We start from the raw sequence: 26713 nt of genomic DNA, 5'->3' as shown, positions 1-26713 counted from the left end.
ATTAAAATGACACGTTCCACATCATTATGAAATGTCGTTTTCATGATCTATGGAACAAGAGTTAATCTAATGTAATCTAATCTAATCTAATCACATCATATTGATGATTAGCCATGAAGAGTCATGAATTACCGAAATTTTGGCCAATACCAGTAACCAAATCTAAACTTGAAAATAAAAGACGACAATTTTTGTAATAAACCGTGACTCCTATCAAGACCCTTTCGTCCCTGTTATCTAACCACGAAAGATGTCTGATATACCTCCATTCTGAAGTAACAAAGTGTGCATGCATTTAAAGATGAAGTGCATGATGTGAAGTTCTGTGACGGAGATACGAACCCAACACGATATCCGATTGTTAACTAAGAAAAATCAAATGTTACGTATCGGTTTTTCTTACGAGCCGCTAGGTGTCTGAATCTAAAATAAGGATACAAACTTTTGTGCCTAAGCGACAATCGAACTGCACACCTACCGTGCATCCACGAATATAGCTTAAGTATCAGTTGCTTACTCATGAACAGTAAGATGTGTGCGTGTTTGACCAGAAATAACGACACCTGTTGCGATTGTTGGAAACACATGAACAGACATTGAAATTGCGCGTTAATTTTCACTAGCAGGTGGGTGTGCACTTGATAAAGCTAGAAATGAAATTATGAATATTTTTGTACTGGATCAGGTTTCAGACCCACATACTTACCTTTGGAGGAGACCTAGAGAAGATTGCAGTCTTGGGAAAAGGAACGAAATGACTGAACTATACTGTTCCGAGAGATTCAGATCCTCGAAAGAGGAGATACGAATTCGAATCACAGTCCAGCACCAAATTTTTAAACGTCTCTAGTTCAATCAAGTACAAGTAAAATAAGAGCCCTGTCCCTTTAAATGGCTATCGGTTCATCAAATAAAATAAAATTTCCTAATGTAAGTAAGCTTACTGGCAACTGTATTTCTGTTTACCATGACTTCCGCTGTGTCATTTCCCAACGTAAACCGGCTCTGCCCAGTTGGTAATGAAGGAACGTGATGTTTAATGCGGATTCTGGATTATAACGTCTTTCTCTTGAGGTTACCAGAGGTAAAATAAATCTGTTTGTGCCTCTTAAAAGTAAATGCCTGAACCCACGCATTGCACCTGTGATAGCTCGTTCCACCATACCATTGTGGCCACATTACCCAGCCCCAAGAGTGTGCTGTAACGGATGATGTGCTTAGCTTACAAAATTAGTCACGGTGGAAAAAATGCGAGTCTATTAAATGGTCAAGTAGAAGCAAGCTTCTGACGCAGAGATTATGCTATTCTCATGTCAGCAGGATGTAAAGACTCTTCTAGGCATCATAGGCTGGATGTGAAGCCATTTTGATTTTTCACAAATTCAGCAAATGTCTTATTTCGAGAAAATCCACTGTGAAGTGTGAAGTTGCCGGATAATTCGATTATTACTGTTATTATTACTATCATTTTATTCATACCGCTGCTGGAACACGACCGTAGTCTTCAGGTAAAACGCGAGACCAGCTAATATGACGTCTGGCGACCGAAAGCACATATCGACATAATTTTTATCGTCCCTTTCCTCTCGGTGCTGAAGCTATGAGTGTAATTCAAGCGAATCTACAATATCATATTAGCTGGTCTCGCGTTTTACCTCAAGACTACGGTCGTAGTCAAGAGTAATGTACTAAGACTGGAGTCAAGACTTCCTCTGGGAAGTGCCGCAGTCTACATGTTGCTAGATCGAGCATATTGCCAGAAATAGAATTCTGAGAGGAGCACGACCGTATTGTCCACCTTACGTGAACGACTCGGCGGTCAATTTTTTGGTCTGAGAGTGTATCTACAACACATATTGCACGCTGAAGACCCAGAAGAATTAAAAAAAAAGTAGTTTATGAGAACAACGTTAACCATAGCGTTCGAAGTATTCATAGTATTGTATACGTGTATGTAAACGCCTTCCAATGACCACTCAAGAAAGACAAGGATACACAGTCTAGCTCCAATATTATAAATACGCCTCAGTTTGTGGATGAACTCAGACTTAGGTTGATAATAATTGTGAAAATTTAGCAGCACTGTACCCATTGGTGTTAAACTCGTTTTCAACCAATGAATCCCACAGCTACAGGGATACTACTTGTGATACCTCTTAGACAAAATACTTAAGCAGTGTTATCAGACGAAAAGATCAACCTGACACAAACTGTGGGAAGTTTGTTTTACAACCTTCGTACCTGGATATTCAGCTTTTTCCTATTTGAGATATCTGTGAACGTTGCTGCATAAGACGATTTAAGCAGAAACTAAATCCCCTCAGCTTCGACAATGTTTAAAGAAATCGTCTTATTGGCACTAAATCGTGGTTTGTGAATTGTTTACCGGCCGTACTCTGCCGTATTTTGCCGGTTGGAAGACAAAAGCTTACTGATAAATTTCACACAGAAATTACTGTTACAGTATACTTATGGAGCCAAATGAGTGAATTGCGTATTTTCCGGTGAGAAAGAGCACTGGCAAACAGTCTTCGCTACATTAGGTTATTTAAACTGGTGTCACTCTGAGCTAGAATGTATGGTCAGCGACTAAGTGTAAGGTCCACGTTTCGGATGCGAGTTTTGCGACTGTGAAATACTTTCCTACATTATAGAAGCGAATATTAAATTTGAACTAATATTGCGAAAATTTTGTACTTGGACAGCTTAGAATGAAAATACTTCTGTTTATTTCAAAGGGAAACAATAGATTTTCTAAAACACTGTCTGTCATACACAACTTGAAACAGGTCATGTCGACCAAATCATGTGGAAGAACTAACAGCAACGTATATCGGAAGGCAGTAAGATCTCTTGCCTTTTGGTTTGTCAGTACTCGATAGCCATTTCTAGGCGAAAGTAAATGAAGAAAGGCAGTGCGTTTTTGTTACCAAGTAACGTCTTCGTCAATTACTTTAGTTTTAAAGTAAACTACGAGTAATTGCTGGTGTTTGATATTAACATGAAAAGGATTCCGTAGACAGGGAAAGAACCTGTTCTTGGGAAACTACATCTATAGTGACCAAAAGGCATTAAATGATGTTCAAGCACTTGTGTTACAGCAGCGGTATGAATAGAATGATATTAATAATAACAGTAATAATCGAATTATCCGGCAACTTCACACTTCACAGTGGATTTTCTCGAACTAAGACATTTGCTGAAGTTGTGAAAAATCAAAATGGCTTCACATCCAGCCTATGATGCCTAGAAGAGTCTTTACATCCTGCTGACATGAGAATAGCATAATCTCTGCGTCAGAAGCTTGCTTCTACTTGACCATTTAATAGACTCGCATTTTTTCCACCGTGACTAATTTTGTAAGCTAAGCACATCATCCGTTACAGCACACTCTTGGGGCTGGGTAATGTGGCCACAATGGTATGGTGGAACGAGCTATCACAGGTGCAATGCGTGGGTTCAGGCATTTACTTTTAAGAGGCACAAACAGATTTATTTTACCTCTGGTAACCTCAAGAGAAAGACGTTATAATCCAGAATCCGCATTAAACATCACGTTCCTTCATTACCAACTGGGCAGAGCCGGTTTACGTTGGGAAATGACACAGCGGAAGTCATGGTAAACAGAAATACAGTTGCCAGTAAGCTTACTTACATTAGGAAATTTTATTTTATTTGATGAACCGATAGCCATTTAAAGGGACAGGGCTCTTATTTTACTTGTACTTGATTGAACTAGAGACGTTTAAAAATTTGGTGCTGGACTGTGATTCGAATTCGTATCTCCTCTTTCGAGGATCTGAATCTCTCGGAACAGTATAGTTCAGTCATTTCGTTCCTTTTCCCAAGACTGCAATCTTCTCTAGGTCTCCTCCAAAGGTAAGTATGTGGGTCTGAAACCTGATCCAGTACAAAAATATTCATAATTTCATTTCTAGCTTTATCAAGTGCACACCCACCTGCTAGTGAAAATTAACGCGCAATTTCAATGTCTGTTCATGTGTTTCCAACAATCGCAACAGGTGTCGTTATTTCTGGTCAAACACGCACACATCTTACTGTTCATGAGTAAGCAACTGATACTTAAGCTATATTCGTGGATGCACGGTAGGTGTGCAGTTCGATTGTCGCTTAGGCACAAAAGTTTGTATCCTTATTTTAGATTCAGACACCTAGCGGCTCGTAAGAAAAACCGATACGTAACATTTGATTTTTCTTAGTTAACAATCGGATATCGTGTTGGGTTCGTATCTCCGTCACAGAACTTCACATCATGCACTTCATCTTTAAATGCATGCACACTTTGTTACTTCAGAATGGAGGTATATCAGACATCTTTCGTGGTTAGATAACAGGGACGAAAGGGTCTTGATAGGAGTCACGGTTTATTACAAAAATTGTCGTCTTTTATTTTCAAGTTTAGATTTAGTTACTGGTATTGGCCAAAATTTCGGTAATTCATGACTTTTCATGGCTAATCATCAATATGATGTGATTAGATTAGATTAGATTACATTAGATCAACTCTTGTTCCATAGATCATGAAAACGACATTTCGTAATGATGTGGAACGTGTCATTTTATGAAAGATTTCATTAAATACCATGATTCAATTTCTTTACAACAATTTTTTACACTCTCTCTCATTGCTTTTTATTTCTCTCTCTCTCTCTCTCTCTCTCTCTCTCTCTCTCTCTCTCACACACACACACACACACACACACACACACACACACACACACATTCTTTTTTATTTTTATTTGTATGTTGTGCTCGACTATCGGCGAGGCACGAAAACGCCTGTGAATGACTTTCTTAGTTTTGAGTACACTTACGAAAGAAATATAAAAACAACAATGAGAGTTACTGATTTATGATGCTCAGTTTGCAGTCAGTTCTATTATTAGTAACTACGCTCCAGTCTCTAAACCTAGTTACAGAAAGCGAATCAGACGCATTACGTATCCCAGGCCGTAGCAGCCGCGACTTGGAGACACCAGCTATGGTCACTTCCCAGACCGCTGTAGGATCACATCGGTTCGTCTTCTTCCTGCTGGTACTGTAACTGAGATTTGGCAACAAGGCAACGTATGTTTGGCAACTCTGTGATCGACGAGTTACTTCCTGGTGTGCACGGAATTAAGCCTCAAAGTTCACTTGATTTTACCTGTCATTTCCATTGAATAATCTGAGTTATTATCGCTTGAAGGGTAACAAAAGATTGAACATTTACGGTTTTCAGCCCAGGAAAGTCGTTGCAGGTGGAAACCGCAACTAATCTCGACCTTGAAATAGCGCTTTACGAGTTCTAGTTACTATTGCCCTCGTAATAAGAAGCTGAGACCCATACCTCCTCGCCAGCTCTGTGGTAACGTGCTGATCTGTGAAAAAGCGTCTGTTACGGTTCGCAGTTCCAGTCTCACTGACTGTAACGTTTTTATCCCTTCTGTGAAAGAGCTACAAGCAGTCAGATCAAACATCAATAAGGAAATCGCAAGAAAATGCTTTCAGCTCATAGTGCAATGTTGAAAAACTTACAATGCTGCACAACAGGTAAGGCCTCTTTCCGCTGCTGCCAAGCGAATTTTGGGTTTCTAGGAATACGTAACTATATTTGTGAAATGCCACATTTGCATACCTCTTGAGTATGACACAGCATACCAATTAAACACAGACCCAATCAAAATCTAAGTGAGTAGTATTTTACTAATTCGTGTCGATAGAGGCATGCTTGTGTACAGATACTTTCGTCGTAAGGTTATCATGGTTAGTTTTATTTCATTTCTTATAATACAGTGCACAATTTTCGTAAGGTTTCCTTTAGTGTTGTTAAAACAATAGTAAACATGAGAGAGAAATTAATCATCAACGATATATGCGAATTCTCTGATGTTACCTATGACAGTCTGACAATGCACATGCAGTTTATTGATTACATGCATGTAGAAAACTTGTTCTGAGTTAAAGCTGTCAAACAAAGTTTGAAGAAGAATAAAATATCACTACCACACGACGGCTAATGTAGAAAATACTTTTCTGACATATTATGGCACGATGCGCTCTCCCTGCACATCTTCGAGATGCATCTGCTGCCTGCTGTCTATTAAACCTGAATAGAACAAAATGTCACAGTAGTTAGCCCTTTTTCCACATGCGACTACTTTGGGTTGAGAAGTGAAGGGAATTATGTTCAAAGTTCCATTAGATTGATACCTTCAGCAGAGAGCAGAATTGCGTTTTAAAAAATGTAGCACTGAATGTATTCGAACTCGCGACATCTTATCTATGCTACAAGCTGACACGTAGCTACAGCAGCTCCAGAGCTCGGCAACTATTCCTCCAGAACTTTTGGATTCCACAGCACTGTGAGATTATGCATATGGCCAGGTCTTGACTTCTGAGAGACAAACAGTTACAGCTTTTCTTTTGGACTGAACGACGTTTTCTAGTAACAGATAGCGCAATAGAATAGCTCAAGTGGAAAGGAACACTTCCTATTTAAACTTATGCATCCTACACTGTTGGCAGTTGCGTGTAGGTGGCAGTTACGTGATTTTATTTCTGTGATTACAAAATAGTCGAATGTATGCACTGGGTAGCCGAGGCAGCTAGTTCATGGTGATTCGGTCAACCAAGTAAATGAATTTACTGAACATGCTGCAAATTACTACAGGGAGCCTGTGTGTCAGAATTCTCATCCAGTGTGGCGCAACTGCGTTACGATAGAAAAATGATTCGTAGAGAAGAGGATTTCGTGGTCTGTTGGACGGATGGTAGGTTGTTATACCTATGGTCTGGGTTCGATTCCCACTTCCGTCAATGATTTTAGATAGGGAGAGACAGATTCCATTCTCTCCTGGCTACACCAAGTGAAGGAGATATAATGGCTGCGTGGTCTGAAAATTCACATTAAAGATGATATTCCTTCTTTACCAAGTAGACGGTAGGTTGAACCACAATAAAGTCTGGAGTGGCGACATGTAGAAACTCTATCACCAGTAACCTTTCTTATACTAGTTATTTTTTTCAAGTGACGACACAAACGCTATGTATGGTCACAGGACACTTATTCCATCTTTTATTTGAGCTTCTGTATGTCGATAAAATTGGTTCTAAACTGGGAATGCAACTCAGACCGCCCTTAACGCGGAATTTGATCCCTTCGTGGCAATACAGCTCGGCTACAATTTGTTGTTTGTTCAAAACTGCAGATTCCTCAACACCTTCACATATTACGCGTGAATGGGATCGAATCCTGGCCCGGCACTAAAGATTTAATTATGTATTATCAAGCTCTATCATGAGAACACCTATCTGCTGGTGGATAATAATTTTGATTTTTAATGTATTTTCATTCGTTGTCAACACTAACGATATCTGACGTTTTTAACTCCCAGTGAGACACAGAACTATTTGCGAGATGACTGTAAGTTCAAGATGCTATTCTGAGCAGCTGGTGGATAAAAATTCGGTAGCTGACGTCTCTTTGTGTGTAGTCAACAACGATATGTGTGGGGCTCTATTCCCAGTGAGCGCTGAACTCTTCGTCATATTATTTCAGTTCGTCGTGTCATTTAATGTTCATACATATTCTCAACTAGCTGCTCGTGAATAACTTTAATTTTTAATGTCATTTTGTGTTAAATAGTTCAAATGGCTCTGAGCACTATGGGACTTAACTTCTAAGGTCATCATTCCCCTAGAACTTAGAACTACTTAAACCTAACTAACCTAAGGACATCACTCACATCCATGCCCGAGGCAGGATTCGAACCTGCGACCGTAGCGGTCACGCGGTTCCAGACTGAAGCGCCTAGAACCGCACGGCCACACCGGCCGGCCCCCACCATCTGGTATCAATGCATTACCCTATCATCCATTATATATAATCATTTTCATAGTACACTTGATATTATAGATGAGTAGGACACAAGACAGGACATAGATAATGTCCGTTTGACGTCAACAGTGTGTAACATTTTACTTTTTTTGAATAGGACAATGTTCCTCTCCAATAATTTTTAGATTAGTTACAATAAGCTTACGCTGCAAGAGAATTCGCTTGTATTTTTCAATATGTGGTCTGTTGTCGGTTTGAAGGCCTTCCATAACATCGGCAACGTAGTGCAACTCCACCGAGGGCTGTCTGGAGTAGGGTGGAGATAGCAATGTGAAAGTTGCGAGCTGTCGAAGACGATCTTCATATTCCTAATGCGATTAGGACATCGTATACTCTTGACGACGTTTAGCACCTGTGCAGTCAGTCACCCAATTTCAGAATTCATTTTGAGTAATCCTGCTAAATTCCCAAAATATTGTCTTTTTATATTGATGAGTAATATGGATAGTCGTCACGTTCATGTGCCGTCTACAACGGAAATTTAATGTTACTATCCTAGGAACTAACCTGCAATACGTTTTGCATTTCATAATCGGAACTATCTGCATTAACCGTCATCGGAGCAATGTCAGGGAACAGAATGCAGCAGTGCCTTGCTACCTACTTGAGGACCTGCTTGAGTCGTGTTCTAAGGAAAGGGTAGTTGCTGGTTCACATTATATTACACTAGCGAGAAGTACCGACTTTTCCTTTTCTCTGCAAACATCCAGAACTAAATTCAGTAACTAAATGCTAAGAATATATTTGCATTGTGCCAACTCAAAGATCAATAGATATGGATATAGATATAGATACAGATTTTTATATTTAAAGCCATTCTCGTTCTGCGTTGGAATAAGCATCATTCATTATTTGCTTGTTCTTGTTACGATTGTTATTGTCATTCTCTCACTCGCAAGAGTTTTCGCATTCCTATTTGGTATCGATGCACATGAAGAGTGGCTATGAAAGAAGGGAATACTGAATGTTGCGTCATGCAGAATACACTCATTTACTTCGGCTCCTCGTGATCTACGCTACAGGAGAAGTGAGATACATAAAGTTGACAGTGTGAGGACAGACCTGGTAGCACAACTGTGCAACTACACAGTGTTACCAGATAAAATGGTGCTGCGGAATCGAAAGTGTAGTACGGACTTTGCCACAGTAGCAGACAGCTGGTAATTTAGGACCATGACCGTGGATTACACTTTGGTCAGTGCTGGTTAGAGTGCTGCAACTGTAAATGGAAGGCTTTGTTTGATAGTCTTATGATGATGCTGTCTGAATAAATTATGCCATTGGATACAAAGCGGTTTAGTTTTGAGACCTAACCCACGAGGGGGGAAGGCACAGTGGTCTGCTTCAGGAATTCCAAGCAATAAAACACAAAAAACAACCCAGGAAGGGAGACATGCATTTGGAATCTGTTCATCGTTACGGGGTCAAACAAGAGGGTAACATTACTGAAACAATGATCGCGCTACTTAGTATATAATAGAGCATACAGATTTCAAGGAGGAAACGTATGAAGACGCAGACTTCCTCGTTATCAATACGTGCGGCATATCTTTCGTGTTAACGAAAGTAAATTCCCGCTTTACCTCTTCTTACGTGTCAAATGAAATGAATGCCATGAGGAATAGAATATTTGTTGACTGCGTCTCTTCTTGCTTCCATCCTTACCAACATATTTCTTCATTCTCGTGGTAATCATGACATTCTATGTGTATGCTGCAAAAGATTGCAAGTGGACAAATTCGACATCGAGGTGCAAAGCGTTATATTCAATTCGAATAAGCTTCCGGTGTATTTTTACTTCGTTTGTATTTTTAGATGATTATGAACGTTACGGAAAATTATCTCACATGCTTTATGTTGAATGAGAAACATTGAATGATCCGTTTTGCTTTCCCTACGTTGAAATGATATAATGTCGGCGTCAACAGCCTTCTTCCACGCCGGAAGCTGAAACTTGTATGATTCTGGATTAATGATAATTGAATGTCTCATATGTATACATAGCCCACAAGGCGACGTCAGGAACCATCAGGGGAGAACGCCGCATAAAAACCAAACGTGCGCGCGCGTCTCCACTCTGAAGAACCGTATCGGAGAATCACGGCAAGCATTTCGCTGAAGAGCTGCCTCGTCAGAGAGCCTAGAAATGGCAGCGTCGTAGCAAGTATTTGTCAACACTCTGATAGTGCATTTACTTCCGGGTGTAGGTCGGCGTTACCTCGCTAAATTCACTTGACATTCGTTTTCCACATCGAAGACTCGTACGATATAATCCACTGCAAGATGACACAATTAGAAAGTATATTTAATTTCTGGACTCCAAGAACGGCGTTCTTCACATAAGTAACACCTGTTTGTGTGTGCATTCGGGAGGACGACGGTGCAATCCCGCGCCCGGCCATCCTGATTTAGGTTTTCAATGATTTCCCTAAATCGCTTCAGGCAAATGCCGGGATGGTTCCTTAGGAAGGGCACGGCCGATTTCCTTCCCCATCCTTCCCTAATCCGAGCTTGTGTTCCGTCTCTAATGACATCGTTGTCGACGGGACGTTAAAACAGTAATCTCCACCTCCTCTGTTCGTGTGTTTAAGGTTGCGTTTTGAGGCTCAGGCAACATCGCAGTGACTATATTCCGCCTCTGGCCGCCAGTGTGTCGTTAGCTCAGAGGTTCCCTTGTGCGTTGCAGTGCTTGTACTATAAGACATAGCAGTTCGAATCACGGTAGAAGCCGCTGACTACAACCTTTTATTTTCCATTTTAATTAATGGGGTTGCAAACTGCTAGTAAAAATTTCTTATGCGAAATCTGAAGAATGCCTTTAAACATCAATCTTCGTCCGATTTCGACTTAGTAGATTAAGTTAATATCATGGATTTCTGCTTTGCAAATTCCAAGGTGCTTCACTGTAAAATAGACCCTGAAAAGATTCAAACCGACTGTCAACGATATAAATTTGAGCTTTGTTCGTCATATAGGTCTAACATGTCAGAAGGTTGTTTATGAAGTGCACATGTTCATTAATATAGTTCCCTTCTTCTAAATTTTTGCAATAGCATTTAACTGTAGACGTTTTCTAACACCGGCGTTAGCAATTCCTTTCCGTTCTCTGAAACCTTCAAAACGACAATTTTTTCTGGTTTAAATCTGATGACCTTAACTATCACTTCCGATCAACAATAAATACTTCATGAACCCATACATGGAACTCCAAATGTGCAGTGTTCCTGCACTGCTACAGAGCATGCATTGCAAGGTATTCACACAGTTTATCGCATAGACTTACCATAAGGAATGAAACAAGAACTGTAATACACTTTACACCACAGACGCTCACTCTGGCTTGACGAAAACATCCAAACATTGACCAAAAGTTGCACAAATAATTGAGTTTGAAAGGAAAAGAAACGAGGTATGAAGCATTTATAAATTCATCGAATGTAGTGAAGTGGTTTAATTTCGTCCCAGTCTATAAAATTAATTTCGGGCCATACTCAGCTCTTGCCGATTAATGTAATATAATACCCGCCTACTAATCAGGGCGTCTGTCTCCGTTGCTTTTGAGCGTGAATGGAAATTGTAGAAATTTTCTGTGGAGCAACATTTAATAATAAAGCGTTTTAAATCATCAAAAGCGATGAGCGGTAGCAGGCGCTTTCGATAAAGAACGGGGGAGTGCAGCGCGCTGCTGTCGCCACGGCCGCTGCCAGTAGCCAGCAAATGGATCCCGGAGCTTTGCCGCATACGGCGTCCAGAGGAGGACAGTCTGCAGGAAATCTGCCGCAAAATCGTTACTGGATAAAATTTTGATATCGGTGTGTCACAAAGCGAAATAGATTGAATCTGCGCTACCATTACATTCACGTCTTCAGCATTCAGACAGAAGAGGCTATAAAAATATTTTATGCCAGCTGCTCTCGATCCACTGACATTATGAACAGAAACAACGCACGCTACCGCTTTTTTTTTTATTTTTTTACTTTTTTTTTTTTTTTTCGGGCCTCCTTCCTCCCCTACAGCCCGTCCTTCCGCTCGCCATTTGTGCCTTCTTCGGCTAGCTTCTGTGCTATGTTTGTTCCATAAGAGATAGTTGACCAACGAAGTAAATGTGTACAAGTGAACAAAATCCCTTCTTTTGGAGTTGTGGAAAGAAAATAGGTCCGCTACATTCTTCCATCATTGTGCGGTAGCGATTTTTATAGGAGAGCCAGGCGTACTTCAGCCCGCTGGCGTCTCAGGGTTGCGTCAGCAACCTATTAGTGCTGCTACACGAGGGCAAAGGGTAAACGAAATAGCCACCTTGTTGGCGCAAAAGGAATGAGAAACTTAATAGAGAATTTCATAAAAAATAAAAAAAAATAAAATAAATAAAAAAAAATCGTTTAATCGTTCTTCAGCTCTGTCGGTAGGACAAAGTTCGGTTCAAGAAATTTGCGTAATTTTCTTTGTATTTCTTTTGTAGTTCGAGCTTTTGAAGTTCTGTCATCAGGTACATCCAATAGTCTTCTGCACTCTTCGTCATAGCCGTTGAGATGTAATGGACTGTCAGTCCTTTGAGCCAGTTGGCTGACCTTCTTTTGGTGTTAGGATATGGCACGTCATCTGGCAGAAGGACGTGTGTCGGTGTAATGGTGTTAGGTGACGTGCGGAGCACACGTGCTAGTTTTTGCCTGAAGAGATTCCACACGTCTTTCACATCGTCACAGACGAAACGATGTTCTTCGGTGTCGACGACATCGCAGCTGGGACCGTTTGGTGTGTGTGCCAGACGTATCGCGTGCAGTTTAGAGTTCGTGGGGATTTTTCTATTGACTGCGAGGTACCACGTCGATCGCACATTGGATGGTAGATGGGGGTCAGATATGTTTTCCCATATGTTTTTCCAGTTATAATGTCGAAACTTGTTTTCTATTCGATTGCGCAATTTTCCTCCCAGCAAGGTGTTGTAAACCTCCTTAACCTGATATATGTACTTCTCCGGTATTCTATGGCGTACATAGCTGTATTCCACAAGAAAGTGTTTATAGTGGTACAGCTCGTGGGAGATGTGATGCACATCGATTGGTGGATCTCTGCTGACTGGGGTGATTTCACGTAAGAGATGAGCCACTAAGGTCCGCGGTGATCGTTGCCACTGTTTATAAGTTTTGCTAACGTATAGCGCTTGCGCTTTAAGGTAGATGTCTGTTAGATGTAGCCCTCCATTGCGTGTCGATAGCGTCAAGGTATCATAGGAAACCTTAAATATCTGACCTCTGTTGACAAAATAACCAAGCGCTGCTTGCATTTGGCGTGCTATGGTGCGTGGCAGAGGAAGCACTTGAGCAACATAGTTTACTTTGGAGGTTATATAGGTATTGGCTAGTTGCACTTTTTGTATTGCATTTAAATTACGCAAGCTGTGTTGTTTTATGCTTGCTCGTAATGTGGCAAGTAATTTTCTGTAATTAAGAGCGGCTGTGCGGCGGATATTATTCGTATATTCTATTCCAAGGCATTTTAGTTTTTCCACAGTGTTGATACGTCCAGCGGCTCTGATCTCTATGCCCCTACCAAGATTCATAATACCAGATTTATTGCGGTTGAGTTTAGCTCCTGACGCCAGTTCGTAGGTCGCCACAACTTCAAGTACTGTAGCCACCTCGCTTTCGTCAGTCACAAGTACCCCTACATCGTCCGCGTAGGCTTGACATATGATCTTCTGTCCGTGTATATGTAGTCCACGGAGTTGCCGAGTCAGGGATACTAAGAGAGGTTCAAGCGCAATCGCGAAAAGCGTCATGGACATGGGGCAACCTTGTCTTACCGAACTGTGAATATTGATCGGGTGACTGAGTTGTCCGTTGACACTGATTCTTGACGTGCTATTCGTCAGTATGTTTTTCACGGAGGCTATAATTTTCTGTGGGAAGTGCATGGATGTCATACACCGGAACAGGTACGAATGATTAACTTTATCAAAAGCTTTTTCAAAGTCAAGCGACATCAGGGCACAGCGAATGTTGCAGGCTTCCGATATCGCTATAATGTCTCTGTAGTCGCATAAGGTCTGAAATATCGTTCTATCCTTTCCCACACTTGTCTGGTAAGCTCCTGTCACTGTACGAATAACTGAATTAAACCTTTGCATCATGATACGGGCGAAGATTTTATAATCACTATTGAGAAGTGTTATGGGTCGAAGATTCTCCACGGTTTTGCCTCTTGGTGTTTTGGGGACTAAGACCACTGTACCTTCACAGAATTCCTTCGGAAGGTCAGTGTCGGCATTTAATATTTCATTGCAGACGAGTGTCAATTTAGCAATTATCTTTTCGCGAAAAGTCTGATAAAATTCAGCGGGTAGCCCATCTGGTCCAGGTGATTTATTCTTTGGACTCCTCGAGATGGCATCTTCGACGTCTTCATCCGTTATTCTTGCTGCGAGCACATCAGCTTCTTCTGGAGTGAGTCGCTCTGTCGTCCTAGCAGTGAGAGCTTGCTGCTCTGTTTCATCTGTCTGTGTATTGGCCAGCAACTCACTAAAGTGTCGATGGATCTCGTCTCGTATTGCAGCTTGATCTGTCAAGAGTCTCCCGTCTGAAGTTTTGAGTTCCGTCAGAATTTTCCGTTTTTGTCTTTTGTTCTCTTGGAGGATGTGGTACATCGATGTTGTTTCTTCTCGTGTACCGTTCTGCAAACGCGTTCGTATTTTACAGCCTTCGGGATGGTGCCTCTGCAGGGTGAGCAATTTTGCTTTTATTCTGTTGATTTGCCCATAGTTTGTTATGATTGTAGCATCCCGAACGCACAAGTCTCTCAGACAGCTGAAGTAAAAGTCTAATGTCCGCTTCCGCCAGGCGACTTTTTCACGGGAGTAAGTTTTCATTGTCTTTATGATTGCGGGCTTCGCGCAGTTGAGCCACCAATTCAGCGCCGTACCATACAAGTGGAACTTCCTTTCACATTCTGCCCAAATGGTGTGGAAGGCGGCGTGACATCCAGGATCCGAAAGATGAGCAACGTTTAGCTTCCACTGACCTCTCGCCCTGTAGGTGCCTTGTTTCTCTAAATTTATCGTACATATGTACGCGATATGATCAGAGAAAATAGTGGGCCATAGCTCGGACTGTAAAACGTGTCGCCTTAAATTGGACGTTGCGTAAATCCTGTCGATACGACTGGCAGAATGGCTGGTGATATAGGTGAAACCGAGCTGATCACCATGTTTTAGTTCCCAAGTATCTAACAGATGGAATTCTCTGACGATGTGCTCCAGCTCCAGAGATTTGCTAAAATTTGGCGTCTGATCTTTGGGATTCAGCACGCAATTAAAGTCACCCGCAAATATTATTTGTTCAAATCGCACCGCGAAAAGGGGGGCGATGTCCTCCTTGAAAAATTCGGCCCTGCGGCGCTTGTTTCCGGTTCCTGACGGGGCATAGATGTTGATAAACCTGGTGTTGTTTATCGTGACAGCGAGACCTCTACTGTTCGGCAGTTTCGTCACGTCTGTAAGTAGGATCCCCTCTTTAGTCATAATCGCTGTGCCGAGGCTATTGTCGTTGCCAGGATTGATGACGGCGTTGTAGCCAGTGATGTCGTCCAAACGGATAGCCGTTACTTCTTGCAGCATTAAGATGTCAACATCAGCGGCGTACAGAAAATCTTGGAGATTTCTCAGATTGAGGGTGCTGCTAATTTTATTTATATTCAAGGTCGCAATTCTGTACGCCTGCAAGGACGTCATGTGGACTATACCGCGTCAGGTGGGATACTATTTGCCAGGTGAAGTGGATGTGTGCTCTACTTAGAAGAAGTCCCCATCATCATCTTCTGCACGAGCGTCTTTGATGGTGGTTTGTTGCCGGGTGGACACATCTTGTCGACGGTCGGGTGCCGTCCGTCCTGAACGTTGTGGTATGTCAGCCATCTCTGCATCATGGTTTTGCTCCTCGATGTCATCCGCCCAATCTCGCGTGCACGTAACTTCCCGCGTGTCCGTTTTTGGTACAGGTGGAGGGTCCTTCGGACTAGCTGTACCGTCTGGAATGTGGATTCCACGGTCGGGTTCAGTGTCCTCATTTCGGGTCTTCTTCTTTGTTGTTCGATCTTCCAGAGGAGTTGCCTGTGTCGTCTCCGCCAGTTCTTGGCCTATCTGTTTCGCCTTTTCACGCAGGATTGGCGCGATTTCTGCTGCTCCCTGTCGGGCTATTCGACGTTTCTTCCGTTTCTTCGGTGAAACAGTTGTAGGCTGCTGGTCATTATCCTCCGACGTGGCAACCGTGTCCTCTTTTTGTTGCCCGACTTCTTCGAGTGGTTTGCACATGCCTTCTTCTGCCGTCTTAGCCTGGTCTGGTTCTGCACGTCTGTCAGTTTCCTCGTCTTGTGAGTGTGCTGGACCTGTAGCTTCTGTGTTGCTAGTATCCATGGCTACGTTACCATCGGGAACGTCGGCATAAGCAACTACCGCCCTGTCGAAACACATGTCTGGGGCGACGTCACTGCGAATTGCGGCGGCGTACGTCACGGGTAGCGTAGCCATCTGACTAGGCGGGTCTCGCTCCCCAGTCGGCAGTTGCGTCACACGCCGTTGAACACACTGCGCGCGGACGTGTTGGGTCGAACCACAACCCGAGCAGGTTCTCGGCTGCCCATCGTAAATGATGATCGCTCGATATCCACCAATCCAGAGATACGATGGGATATGTTTCAGCATGTCAATCTTAACTTGCCTGACTCCATTTAATACTGGATACTTGTGCAAGCTAGACCATTTTTCGGCGACATTGCTGATAATGGTGCCATAGTCTCTCAGTTTGTTGTTAATCTCCTCGGACGTTATTTCAAAGGGGAGCTCAAAGATTCGAACCGTTCTTATTCCCATTCCGGCACGCGAAACCGTGACCTGCCCTATGTGTCCGTCTGAATGTTTGAATTTTGCCACCCCACCACATGCTTCTACAATTTGGTTGCTCTTGTCAGAACTGGATAACTTAAGGAACACAGTCGGACTGACAATCGACAGGTGAATTCCAATCAATTCATCCACTTTGACCTTAAAAGTTTCTTCGATAAATGCCTCAACTTCGTAAGATTTCGGTCGGGAGTAGTTCGGATCGAAAATCAACTTCAAAGTATCGCGTCGCGTTGTCTGCTCCATTATGTCATTCTAGAAATGTGATCGTGGACTATAACTAACGCAGAATGCGCGCACTCACCACACAGCGCCGGCCGCTCGCAGCGTCGATGTAAACACCGCAACAGCCGCTCCGCACGTCCGCACAGCACGGCCGCCGGCGGCGGAATGAAATATTTTATGCCAGCTGCTCTCGATCCACTGACATTATGGACAGAAACAACGCACGCTACCGCTAGACCACAGGCGTAATCAGCCTAGAGTTTCTCTATCATGGGACAAGTTTTCCTCCAGGAAGTGCCGCAGTCTACAGTGTTGCCAGATTGTGCAGATAACCGGACTTAGAGAATTAGCGAGTTGGCCAGTTTTTTTGTCCCATGTCGCGATCGGCGCGGACTTAGCCTCTGAAGCGGCCGGCCGCCGGTCAAGTTTTATGTCAAAGAGTGTACATAGGACAAACATGCAGAAACTTCAAAACAAGATATTCAGAATATCTCAGAGCTTTAAAAAGCAATAGCTCCCATATCACATTTTCTGACCGCCTTGTAGCCAACAATCACCACCCAACCACAATAGAAACAGACCTAAGAATACTAAAACCCAGCCACAGCCTATACAGCAAACTGACCATTGAGGAAAACTTCCACATACAGAAGGCAATAGCACCTGGAAAACAGACACACACACACACACACACACACACACACACACACACACAAGAAAAATAGATAAACTAGAATCTGCAAAGACGCACCATTTACACACAAAAGGAATACCATATAAAAGTCAACACACACAGCTAAGAAGCGCTCAGAAAACACACACACACACACACACACACAAAGATAAAATGCGAACAAAATTCAAATCTGGCGCCGAACTCCCTGGTGAACAAATGAACACTGTCTGGGCTGGGACACATAACAAACCACAATCATACTGTGTTCTGGTGAAGTGAAAAGTGTTATACTACGTTATTTGTGAAAAATACTTGTTATAGTTACGTGTGCATCACAACGCCTCAGCATTATGCGGAGAATGGAAGTACTTACCACACGAAAACGTAAGTAAAAACGAATATAGGCGCGAAAACATCGCGAAAAATTGAATTACATTCTAGAAGATAGGTTAATTCCCACCAAAAAGAAAAAAAAATCTCATCAACATTGTTTGGTTGCAAATGACAAGCTACCTGTAGTAATTAATACACAAGTGATCCAGAAAATTCATGCACACCAAATGTAAAGGTATTTACAAAAAGAAACGATCTGTTGTTTGAACTAAAAATGCACATAATCTTATCATTTATCGAAAATGTTCACATTGCAGAATAAATAAAAACAAAAACCCACTGATGATGGCACAATGATGCCGAAACATGTTTGGGTACTGAGAAAAACGGTGTTTTGCATAACTGGCGGACCTCGCATCCTACAAGGGTATAAAGAGTTAGGGATACAATTTAAGAACACTTAATTTCTTAATCATTAGAGTGGCTTTCTGTCTTTATACATCAATGATTACACCCTGCCACACTGCAGTGTGGTCAGGAACAGTCTGAAGAGTTTGTAAGGGTGGTGCAAGGAAGGTTGTGCTGAGAAATAATTGTTAAAAAAGATCGATACGAGTTAATTAGCACCGAAGCTAGTCAATCAGGCCGTTGCGCGCGTAAATTCAAACGGCCCACCAGATACAATTAGCGTCAGTTATTATCATGGCGGAGATAATAGCGCACGAGAGTGCTCAGCCTTTCGCTCGGGTTCGAATCTTACTACCGTCCCACGTCAAATGTTTGTATCGCTCTCTTGTTTGGTTTCGGGAAACCAAGCGAAGAACACGTTTGGATAGCCGCCTCTGGCAGATCGCCTGGCCGGCTAACTTCAGCGCTCATTAACTCTGAAACTGCGCAACGTATCGAATTCTTTTCTGGACAGTTTTTTTCTGTGCACTATCTACTCCCCAACACCCATAGAAGCTTTTCAGGCTGTTTCTGGTCATCCTATAGATGTTAGCCATTTTCCAGCAACTCTATCTTTCACCATCGGAGACGAGTGTTCTGCTTGCATCTCGTTCTGACAATACACACTCAAATATTTGACCAAGATAGCAGACGAGTTTAAGGCAGTGCTCGTTCCCTCTATTATTCTACCACACACTTGTTGCGACTCAGGTAACGAGACCCATTATTCACACTGGGAGACACGTGTAAGACAGCACTTGTCCCTATATAAATTCTGACACACAGAAAATACTATTATACGTTGCTACGACTAGAGACAATCTTTATAGAGCTTGCTCTGTACTACCTGGGAGAAAACTCAATGTAATAACTATTGCTGGATAATTGTTGGAAACTCAGTTGTCCTCCCTTGAATGTGTACAGATTTATCGCAGTTCTTACTCCAGTAACATCGAAGTATCACTCTGTAGTGACTTCTTGCAACGACTCAGCTGCTCCATGGTAATGACTATGACTGCAGCTATGGCTGAAATAGCGCCTCCGCCTGACTTGGTCCTGCTCTTTCGTCGTTTAAATACTGCTTTTTCAGGGACTTGTGGATGAATTTCTCGAACAGAGTTGTTTTCCTTGGCTGCCGCCGAAGATCGTTCTAATGGACGAGAGCTTTCTAGAACCTTCCAGAAGCTTCTTGAACAGTCTGGAAACGCTCCCTCTAGCTTTGTTAGTACTTCTGTTTTCTGTCTCGGCCTGCTGGCCGCTGTCACGTATAGGCCTGTTATTCTAGGCCGGTGGCCATTAATGTGCCAGCTCTACTTTCGCTTCTGCGTATAGAAACTGTTGTGTTTGCTCCACTGCTCGATTATAACGCATTGTGTCTTCCTGCACTATGCTTGTATGTCGTGTTAATACAGCATCAAAGGTACTTCTTAAGTTGATAACATTTAACAACTACAACACCTCTTACGTTAATAAAACTTCACAGCCATGACAAATTTACCTGTAGAGTTCTAGCCTTCATTTTTTTATGTACGAGTAAATGTTGGTATACTTTTCAAATTCTCTACTTGTTCTTAATCATTATATTCTTTTTTCAGTAATATTTGGACCTAAATTTTCCTGATTACTTTTAGTTCTAGCTTCTGGATTTCTTCGGTATATCTCTTTCAGTTTAAAATGATTCAGTTTAAAATGAGTGTTTTAGCCATATCAAGAAATTCGGATTTGATGACTATATTGTTGTGTCTCAGTTTTGTGTATTTTAGGTTGTAGTTTTCTCTATATATATATTTTGTAAATCTGAAAACTGTTTGCATTTTGCGGCAACGAATTTCATTTAAAATATTTCCTAGACCAGTTGCGTGAATAGTTTCGCCTAAATACATTCTAAGAAAAAAAAAAAGGACGCACCACGAATGAACTATCCGAATGCGACAGACAAACAAATGATTATAATTTTAGAAAAAGTAGATGATTTATTCAAGAGCACGAGCTTCACAAATTGAGCTGGTCAATAACAAGTTGGATCACCTTTGGCCCTTATGCAAGCTTGGCATTGATTTATAAAATTGCTGGATGCCCTACCAGATTCTGTTCAATAGGGGTGTTAGATAGTCAACATCTCAGATGGTTAGAGGGTGCAACCCTTAACGCTCCAAACGTTATCAAACGGGGAGAGATCGACGATCTTGCTAGCCGTGTTAGGGTCTGACTTGCACAAAGACAAGTTGTAGAAACTCTCGCTACGTGCAGGAGACATTATCTTGCTGAAATATAAGCCGAGGATGGCTTGCCACGAAGGTTAACAAAACGAGGCGTAGAATATCGTCGACGTTCCACTGTATTGTAAAGGTGCCGCGGATGATAACATTAGGAGCCCTGCTACGAAAAGAAATGGCACCTCAGAGCATCACTCCTGGACGTTGGGCTGTATGGCTTGTGACAGTCGGCTTGGTTTTCCAACGGTGTCCTGGACGCCACCAGACATGTCTCCGGTGGTCATCGGGGCTCATTTCGAACACGACTTATCACTGAAAGCAATTATACTCCAATAAATGAGATTCCAGGTCTAAGTTGTGTCTGGAGACGCCTTGCAAAGTGATGGGATACAAAGCGGACTGTCCCGAACCATACGGCCCGCCTTCCAGAACTGATAGTCTGGGGTGACATTTCTTTTCACAGCAGGACACCCTGCTTGTCATCTGCGGAATCCTTACAACAGAACTCTATGTTGATGATTGTCTACGACCAGTTTTGTTGCCCTTCATGACAAGCATTCTGGGCTTACATTTTAACTAGGCAATGCCTCTCGCACACAGCATGTTTGTGAAACCCTGCCTTGCCCAGCAAGATCATCAGATCTCTCCCCAGTTGATAATGTTTGGAGCACTGTGGACGGGGTCTTGTAACTAGCTCGCGATTTTGACGATTTAACAGTTCAATTGGACAGAATTTGGCATGATATCCCTCAGACGGATATCCTATAACTCTGTCAATCAATGCCAATCCGAATAAGTGCTTGCATAAGAACCAAAGGCAGACCAACGCGGTATTAACATGCTCGATCTGTGAAGCACGTTCTCTTGAGTAACTCATCCAGTTTTTTCTGAAATTGTAATCACTCATTTGTGTGTACATGTACATCACATCTACCGTCACATTCAGATAATGCCTTCGTGATGTCTTGTTTTCTTGTCTAGGAGTTTATTTGAACTGATAAACACTCTCGATTTTCCTACATTTAGTTTTTAACATTTTGGTCGCCATGGTGTTGTCACACACGTATTTTTCTCAGATGATGTTTTGAGCCCTGCGATTTCCTCTGTTTCTTCGGGAGTTTCAATTTAATTTTATACTCTTTTGAATTTTCTGAGTGTGATCGCCTATTCGTCTGCTGAAGCGAAACTGTATACTCTAACATTAGTTCTTCCTAATTGTTCTTGGTTCGTCACTTTCTCGCACCGATTTTAGTTTTCGCCACTCTCGGATTACTTTTCCTAAGACAGCTGGAAAGTAATGGAGAAACTCCATTTACTTGCCTCTCTCCTATTTCCATTTGAAATTTGCCGAAATTTCTCCTTTGAATTTTACCGTGGATTTTGTACTTTTCAGTTTTTCACTAAGAACTGCGGTGATTTTGAACTCAAGACCTAGACGTTTTCGAAGAGAGACTTAACGAATCACCGAATCATAAGTTTGTTTGAACTCTGCAAATGTATAAATTACAATTTTTTTGGTGACTGAGAATTACATTCAGAACTAAAATTTGTTCTGGATGAGAACTATTTGCCCTGAAAGCTGCATCGTATCCGCTGATTTTTCGTTCGAGTTGTGCTCGGTCAAGGAGACATTGAGATAGTATTTTGTATGGGACAGGAAGAAGCGAAAACCCCCCATAATAATGAACACCCATTCTGTCTCCATTCTTATATAGTGGATGTATCAGTACATTTTTTCAGTCATCGAGAATTTTCCGAGTTGGCCAAATGTTCTGCACGGTCAATGTACACACATTAAAAAAGTTTTGCATCACCTCGGTTCCTAGATTTCCGGAGACTGTACAGGAAACTGGAATAGAGATCAACATAAAAATCATTTCCGCCGTTTTTATTGCTCATGAAAACCACACATTTCATGTTGTACCACCACACAGCAAGACCTTCAGAGGTGGTGGTCCACATTGCTGTACACACCGGTACCTCTAATACCCAGTAGCACGTCCTCTTGCATTGATGCAGGCCTGGCATACTATCCACAAGTTCATCACGGTACTGTTGTGTCCAGATTGTCCCACTCCTCAACGGCGGTTCGGCGTAGATCCCTCAGAGCTGGTGGTAGGTCACGTCGTCCATAAACAGCCCTTTTCAAACTCTCCCATGCATTTTCGATAGGGTTCACGTGTGGAGCGATGTCGTTATCGTGAAGGAAGTCATTCACAAGATGTACACGATGGGGGCGCGAATCGTCGTGAATGAAATCGAATGCCTCGCCAGTATGCTACTGATATGGTTGCACACCAGCGTTCGGAGGATGACATTCACGTATCGTACAGCCGTTACGGCGCCTTCTATGACCACCAGCGGCGTACGTCGGCCCCACATAATGCCACCCCAAAACAGCAGGAGCCTCCACCTTGCTGCACTCGCTGGACGGTGTCTTAAGACGTTCAGCCTGACCGGACTGCCGCCAAACACATCTCCGATTATTGTCTCGTTGAAGGCATATGCGACACTCATCGGTTAACTGCATCACAGAGAAGTTCTTCAAAGATATCCAAGTGCTGAGCACGTTGTCTTCAGAATAGATGAACCAAATATTTCCCGTTTTCTTTTGTTTCCTAGTTTTCGTCTGACTCCCCTGCTGTATGTTAATTTGCTGTCTTAACTGCGCTTTCCAAGCTTATTCGCTGATAACGCACTAATTGTAACCCAACCCAGCGTCGTAAGTCTTTATCTTCCTTTTGCTGGAAACCCTAAGTTTGGAGCTATTGTAAGTATGTGTGGGGTCATGTATTACCGTCAGTACGTTGTAAAAGGGTTTCATTTTCGAAATGATTTTTGCTTTTGTTCATCGTAGATATGTCTCCGCATAGATGAACTCTTTGTAATACTATTTGTAATCGAAAGTAACGCTGTGAATTTTTCGAGATAGCTGATGTTAGTGTCAAACAAGGAAAACCTGATTGGAAAGCAATTAAAAATGTATAAACTCTGGTACTTAATGTTTAAAATGGAATTACTGTAAATGTTAAAAATTGAGATATTTTATAAGCTGAAGCAACTTTTTACTCTTTTGTGTTGTAGTTTGATGTATGAATAATGCACGACTGTTACTATTTCCGGTATTTTACATATCATGATCGAACGACTTCCAATTTTTCGAGCATTTCCAGATAGGCACCGAAGGTTACCACCATTTTCTTTTGGGTAGCCTCTTGTTAACCAAAAAATCCAATTTTTGGCAATATATACTTTCCTGACAGGAAACGATTGTATTGTACAGAAGAAACAAATTTCCCCGCAGAGAAATAGAATCTGAAACACTGACCTCCCATTCTTAACCATTTCAACCCAAATAATCTCTGTCTTCTCTCGTAGGATGTTAATTCAGACTTAAATAATTAATAATAACAATAAACAACAGACAAAATGATAGTTCTTGTATGGTAAAATAAGATCTCCAAGTGGAAATAAACGATACTCGTATCTACCGTAACAAATTTACGAATTCTAAAACAAAACGATCAGTTTGATGCAACATTCTACATTCACAAAACTGTATCGATCGTATACACTATCCAGTAATGCTAATGTGACAACCTGTAACAAGCCTGAATAACCCTTTTTCGCAGTGCGGACGGCTACAAGTCATTCAGGAACAGAGTCAGTCAAAAAATGGTTCAAATGGCTCTAAGCACTATGGGACTTAACGTCGGTGGTCATCAGTGCCTAGACTTGGAACTACTTGAACCTAACTAACTTAAGTACATCATACACATCCATGCCCTAGGCAGGATTCGAACCTGCGACAGTAGCAGCCGCGTGGTTCCGGACTAGGTTTTACTTTCTTATGTATCATTTTCCTTCTTTCCCTGCTTTCTTTGAGTGTGTGCTTTACTTTTCTTAGGTCTGTCCACATTCGTTCCTTTTAATGTGTGTCAGGGCGCTGATGACCTCGATGTTGAGCGCCCATAAGCCCCAACACACCACCACCACCGGACTGAAGCGCCTAGAACCGCTCGACCACAGCGGCCGGCGAGAGTCAGTCAGATCTGGGAAGTAACGACAGGGGGGTGGAGTCATGTCGACTCCAGTGACATACCCAGCTGCGCTACATTTCTCGGTTGAGGATCTATGGCGTGAACAGCCCCATCGAGATGACTCCACAGCTTCTTGACTGGATTTAAATCCGGGGAGTTTGGTGGCCATGGACTTACTATAAACTCATCCTGGTTGTCTTCGAACCATGCACGTACATTGCGATCTGAGTGACGTATAGCAGTGTGCTGCAGGTGGGGATGCCATCGCGCCGAGGAAAAAAGAACTGCATATAGGAGTGATGGCCCCCAAGGATAGAGGCATACTTGTGTTGATCCACTCTGCCTTCCAGAATGACGATATCACCCAGGGAATGCCACGAAAACATTCCCCAAACCACAAGTCTCCGAAGTGCGCTGGACATTTCGACGTTTTTTCCATGGCCATGTACGCCAATGGCCCTCAACCCGATGTAGCCTGAAACGTGATTCATCTGAAGAGGCCACCTGTCGCCCCTCAGTGGACGTCCAGGTGCGCAACTGCCGTGCAAATTCTAGCCTTCGTGGGCCAATGCACAGCAGTCAGCACGCATTTATGAACCAGGCGTCTGCTGCGGAAGCCCATACGCAGCAACGTTCACTAAACTGCTGCTGAAGAGACACTGTAGCCACACCCTTTGGTTCAGCTGAGTGGCCAGTTGCTCAACAGCTCCATACGGCTTTTCCATGCGGCTTTTCGCGGATGATGCTGTAGTATACAGAGAAGTTGCAGCATTAGAAAATTGCAGCGAAATGCAGGAAGATCTGCAGCGGATAGGCACTTTGTGCAGGGATCGGCAACTGACCCTTAACATAGACAAATGTAATGTATTGCGAATACATAGAAAGAAGGATCCTTTATTGTGTGATTATATGATAGCGGCCGGCCGCGGTGGTCTCGCGGTTCTAGGCGCGCAGTCCGGAACCGTGCGACTGCTACGGTCGCAGGTTCGAATCCTGCCTCGGGCATGGATGTGTGTGATGTCCTTAGGTTAGTTAGGTTTAAGTAGTTCTAAGTTCTAGGGGACTGATAACCACAGCAGTTAAGTCCCATAGTGCTCAGAGCCATTTGAACCATATGATAGCGGAACAAACACTGGTAGCAGTTACTTCTGTAAAATATCTGGAAGTATGCCTACGGAACGATTTGAAGTGGAATGATCATATAAAATTAATTGTTGGTAAGACGGGTGCCAGGTTGAGATTCATTGGGAGAGTCATTAGAAAATGTAGTCCATCAACAAAGGAGGTGGCTTACAAAACACTCGTTCAATCTATACTTGAGTATTGCTCATCAGTGTGGGACCCGTACCGGGTCGGGTTGACGGAGGAGATAGAGAAGATCCAAAGAAGAGCGGCGCGTTTCGTCACAGGGTTATTTGGTAAGCGTGATAGCGTTACGGAGATGTTTAGCAAACTCAAGTGTCAGACTCTGCAGGAGAGGCGCTCTGCAACGCGGTGTAGCTTGCTGTCCAGGTTTCTAGAGGGTGCGTTTCTGGATGAGGTATCGAATATATTGCTTCCCCCTACTTATACCTCCCGAGGAGATCACGAATGTAAAATTAGAGAGATTCGAGCGCGCACGGAGGCTTTCCGGCAGTCGTTCTTCCCGCGAACCATACGCGACTGGAACAGGAAAGGGAGGTAATGACAGTGGCACGTAAAGTGCCCTCCGCCACACACCGCTGGGTGGCTTGCGGAGTATAAATGTAGATGTAGATGTAGAGCTGCACGTCTATTCGTCTGTACGCATCTCTGCTGTAGTCGTTCACCACTGTCGTCTGTGTTACCTAAACAGACGTATTGTCGGTAGCCCTAAATGTGAATTCAGAGCAGCAGAACTGACCTTGGAGCATATCGTCGACAGTACTGCAAAAGAAGTGTGAAGTGACTGAAACATGTCAGCTCATAATTCTGTATCAGATCAATTACATTTATTTTGTAAGT

This window comes from Schistocerca nitens, chromosome 9 (assembly GCF_023898315.1).
Source record: "Schistocerca nitens isolate TAMUIC-IGC-003100 chromosome 9, iqSchNite1.1, whole genome shotgun sequence".
NCBI classification, from domain to species: domain Eukaryota; kingdom Metazoa; phylum Arthropoda; class Insecta; order Orthoptera; family Acrididae; genus Schistocerca; species Schistocerca nitens.
Note: the sequence above shows the minus strand (reverse complement) of the source record.